General features: G+C 35.8%; 1 pseudogene; it reads right to left on the bottom strand.

The window, feature by feature from the left end:
• On the bottom strand, positions 1-2,652 carry LOC145570028 (scarecrow-like protein 30 pseudogene; annotated as a pseudogene).
• Positions 2,653-5,151: the final 2,499 nt, after the last annotated feature.

Below are 5,151 nucleotides of genomic sequence, written 5' to 3'. Positions count from 1 at the left end.
TTAAAAAAAACAAAGTTTCCAGATGTTTTCATTACAAATAAATGAAATCTTAACCACAAAATTCGAGAGAAATTGCACAAAAAGAAAAGGAAAGAGAAGAAGAGGGGGGGGGGGGGGGGGGGGTGACGGGGGTGCTACATATTACATAAAACTTATGAAGCAGAGGAAGTTTCAGCAAGTTTGCCAAATTGAAAGACCACATATGGTTCTTCCTTTCCAACCTTGCAACATCCAATTTCTATCCTCATCCACTACAAAGTCTTTGTGGTAATTAGCTTTCACCATGGCCTTTGCTCTACCCACAAGCTCCTTGTCTAATGGCAGCTGCTTAAATCCGGCCCTCACTGTTCTCACCTGCCACTGCTTGTATGTTTCTGGCCTATGAGTCCTCTCAGCGCCTTCACATGCTATGACATTAAAAGCTTCTTTTCCATACACCTCACTCTCAACTAGCAGCCTTTCATGATCATCTCGAGGAAGAGTTTCTTCGAATACATCAAATATAGCAGAATAATGAAAGAGTGCCTCTCTAAAACGAGTGATGAAGAATGGAGCATTGTAAGTCCCATTGACAACCCCATGAATGAAAAGGCGAGGATTTATCTGTTTGACTAACTTCAAGAAAGCATCCTTTTGACTGTCTGCCTCAACAGTTTCATCAAGTAATGATACAGACCGGAACATACAGTTGACAATTACCAGCTCATCACCCCTAATTTTAACATCCTCTAGTCGTATGGTGTTCCACTTCTGTGCAATGGACTGATACTGGAAAGGCACATCAAATCTCTCACAATAACCTGCCAAACGACGCCCTGTTGCCTCGACTCTTTCTGCAGGTCGGAATCCTTGCTGAGGGTAGTCTATTCCAGTAATGCGAAGTTTAGGCGGCCCACCAGGTCTTTTTGCTAGATTCTGTATGAGGCAGGGCCATTGCAAACCTAGCAACACACCAAAATCAATTATGTGGATTGTTGTTGCTTTCTCGGCCAACTTTAAGATTGTATTGTTAGCCAGAAAAAATGACATCCTTTTAGCAGGAACCGCGGTAACATAAGCCCTGTAAGCTTTCAAGAAACCCGATGATGAGATACGTGCATCAACAATATTGGCAGACATTGTTGAGCCGGTACCAGCCAAACGTGCCTCAAGACCATTAGCAAAGTAATGAGCAAGCCTTTGGATGTTATCACCATATGGAGAAGAATGCTGCCTTATTTGCTTAAGCCGCTCATTTGCACTTCTAAGATCAAAACTTGCAACTGCTTGAGCACATTGGGTGAGGAGTGTCCTCAGATCCACCTCTTCCCCTATAATATCCTGCTTCTTACCGCGCATTGTTTTACCCTTCACTCCTTTTTCCTGCAACTTCTTGCTCACATCAGTTGCTGAGGGTTCTTTATTACCAACAGCAAGACCATCTTTATCTTCCTTGCAAAGAAGTATATCATCATACTGCTTCATCTCAACATAATCTTCATTAGACGAAGCTTGTTGTTTATTACTCCTTCCTCCTCCATACGAACCATCATCTCTTTGATGGTTTTTCTTCCTCCTGGGTTTACTCACCACCTTATCTCCTTTCTCTGGGGCAAGTGATGAAATTGTGCTGGTAGGAGAAGTTGCTGCCCCATCTTTACAATCATCACTATTACTCGACCCCGATGATTGTGAATTTAGCTCCAAGAACGATTGGGAAAGATCATCTAAGCTCAGAAAAGGTTCAGATGGTGTTTGACTTTGCACCCAATTGGACTCAACACCAAAACTATTATCCCAACATCTACCTAAAACATCATCTGGGTTTTCAATACTTTGATCTAAACATGATGTAGGTTTATCAGAAGGTGAATATTCCTCTCCTAGAGCATCATATAAAGATTTCTCAGTGGCTTGGAGAGCCCTATAATCTTGTACAGTAGCAGGAATTTCATCCAAATTCTCTTCCAAAAGAATATCACTTAAAAACTTGAGGCAAGCATCAGAAAAATCAGGTATATCTGAGCTTATGAAATTCTTATTGTAATCAACTAATGGGGTTTTTTTATCAACCAAATCATCGTTTCCAAAGATTTCACCTTGGGTGATTCCATTTCCAAAGTTTTGATGGGTGTTAATGTTTGAAATCAAATCTGGGTTGAATTTGAATTCATGACTCACTAATTCAGGATCAACAAGAACAGGATACATCAAATAAAACCCAAAAAAACTAGGTTTTGGTTGTTTTTTCTCTCAGACAAAAGATCAAACAAGTGGTGGGTATGAAAGTGTAATCGCCTTAAAATACAGATTTACAACAAATTAATGAAATCAATCAAACCCCACCAGCTATATGATTTATTTAGATATACGAAGAAGCAATAAAAGCAGAAATTAACACCACATCATAAAAAATTGAAACTTTGGTTTTCTGGGTGACTACGGAAGTTACTAGTATTAATTTAGTGAAGAAAAAAAAAAGATAAGAGTTGCGAGGAGGAGTACCTGCAGTAACAGAGAGAATTGTTGAAAATGATTTCAAGATCAATAGTCAAAGGGGATGACCAGCAATCACTCAAAAGCCGATTTCATTTTTCTTTTAAAATCTGATGAGTTAGACGATATTTTAAAAAATGAGTTAGAGATCCTTCAAGGAACAATGAAATATATTAGACAAAAATAAATCAACTCTTTCTTTATTTTTTTAAAAGCAAAAATCAACTCTTTCTAGAATAGTGTCCCATAAAAATTAAAAAAAAATAAAAAAAATAGTGTCATGTGGTCCCGTGGCCCGGTGGGACATGATATAATTTCATGGTGTCTCCTCCATTGCGGATCATTGAGAATGGTATTAATTGGTGTTAGTGCAATGGTGATTGGGACTGCACGTCTCCACTTTATAAGGGAAATTGTGTGTTCGATTCCCTACAACAACAATAAAAAGGGACTGAAACTTAACTACTCAGAACCGGGTCCCTAATTCGAATTAGCCTAAGGAGTAAACTGGGTAGAACACCAAAAAAAAATCATTAAGAATAATGTTTTCTTTAATGCATTTCAATTTTGAAGTTGCATACAGTTGGGCATGCTAAAATTGAAGGCTACTTGGGTTCGATATGAACCTGGCTAAGCTTGTTGCTAGACAAACATAACACGAAAAGCATGCTAGTGTAGTGGACCATATGATTTACATGAACATCGATTTTCAACATTTGCCTTGAATCTAACATGATTCTAGCTAGGCCTGTTCACGGATCGGATATCCGACCCGAAATGTGATTTCGGATCGGATATCCGAAGACTCGGATATCAAAAATTGATATCCAAATCCGATTTGAAAAATTCGGATATCCGATATTCGGATATCCAAAATTTTCGGATCGGATGCTTCAGATATCCATTATCCAATATTAAGTAAAATTGTTATGATTACTTTCTAAATTTCACTAATTTTACCATTTTTTTATCGCTAAGTTGTACAAAATATTTTAACAAAAATAGTAGTCCTTTTGCAATTAATATTATCATCAAATATATTAAGAATATTACAATAAGTTAATAATACAGGGTTAGTTTTATATGAACAATTTAAAAATTTTATGTATATTTCACTATTTTAGGCTTTATATTTCGGATATCTTTCGGATATCGGATTTCCGAAATTATGAAAATTAATATCCAAATCCGCATCCGATATCCGCTTTTTCGGATCGGATATCCGATCCGAAATGAAAACTCGGATCGGATATCCAAAAATTCGGATCGGTTGCGGATCGGATTATCGGATTCTCGGATAGTTTTGTACAGGCCTAATTCTAGCATACAGATATATGTGTTGACCTAATTATTTCTATCTAATCAATAAAATAATAAGATATTATCCCAGAGTTTACTAGTACAACATAACACATGGGTTTAGCCATCTATAACCCAACTTATGAGTAATCCACACAAGCTCAACTAGGTATGAATTTTCTTCAAGTGGCCTGGTTTATGGTACAACTCACTAAAGCCCAAGTCTTAGTGTCACGATATATATTAGCCGTCTATAAGAGCACGAGCATGATATAAGCATTGCTAGGTTACTCGTTATTTTGATCGCATGTTATATTTTTTCTAGCATATCAAATTTCTATAATTTATCTCTATACTTTGTACTCTCTCCGTTTTTATATACTTGATCTATTTCTCCTGGGCATGTATGACAATGTTAATATTTGATCAATAATATCTTTAATTATCAATAAATATAAATTCTAACAATTGAAAATTAATAATCTATTTATTGAGACTATTCTAACAAGTAATCACGAGACTATATTTTTTCTTATGTATAAATTACAAACATTAGTTAAAGTAGGACAAATGAATAGTGTAAAAAGTAGAAATAGAACAAGTATTTATAAACGGATTGAGTATATTATAATATAAATTGTATTAAGTTAAATGTTACCATAGTATTGAAATGAAGAAATTATTTATAATTGTCAATTGACAATGTCGAATATGGTGAGACATGGGCCAAAGTGGTCTAGAGGTTTCAATTAACTAAGGAAGTCTAGAATTATGTTGTTGACTTTTGCTTGATTGAATGGACGTCGGTCGTTGAGGAACTTGAGATAGTGTGAATGTGGGATGCGGCTTAGATTTGTCCAAGTAATTATGTACTCCGTAATACGTGGTATACTTCATCAATTGTTTAATTTATCGAAAATTCTTATACTTCCTCCTCTATAACATTCGAGTTGTTACAAAATCTTATACTTCCTCCTATATAACATTATAGCACAACACTAGGTTTTTTTTTTTTTTTTTTTTTTTTTTTTTTTCTAATTTATTTATTTTTTGTGGATTTTTATTTATTTATTTTTTTGTGGATTAGATAAAGAATTTTATGAAAGCGTCCTTGGTCCTTAAGCGACGGTATATATTTTCTTATTCCAGGTTTGAAACTCCCCGTCCCTTACTCATCCTTTGAAAGCAAGAACATTCACATAGAAACACCTCTTATAGAAGATTGAGCCAGTGTAATTACGCATAACAATGCTTGAGAGTAGAGAGGAGAGGTAAGGAAATTCCCTCCTCCGAGCAAATGCAGTTAACGGGGCTTGAACAAAGTTACAAAAGGTCACAATGTGAGTTCTTCACCAAGTAGATTGTGTTAAATATTAC

This window comes from Chenopodium album, chromosome 12 (assembly GCF_948465745.1).
Source record: "Chenopodium album chromosome 12, dcCheAlbu1.1, whole genome shotgun sequence".
Taxonomy (NCBI): Eukaryota; Viridiplantae; Streptophyta; class Magnoliopsida; order Caryophyllales; family Amaranthaceae; genus Chenopodium; species Chenopodium album.
The sequence above is the reverse complement of the archived record's forward strand: the minus strand, read 5'-3'. Positions and strand labels throughout refer to the sequence as shown.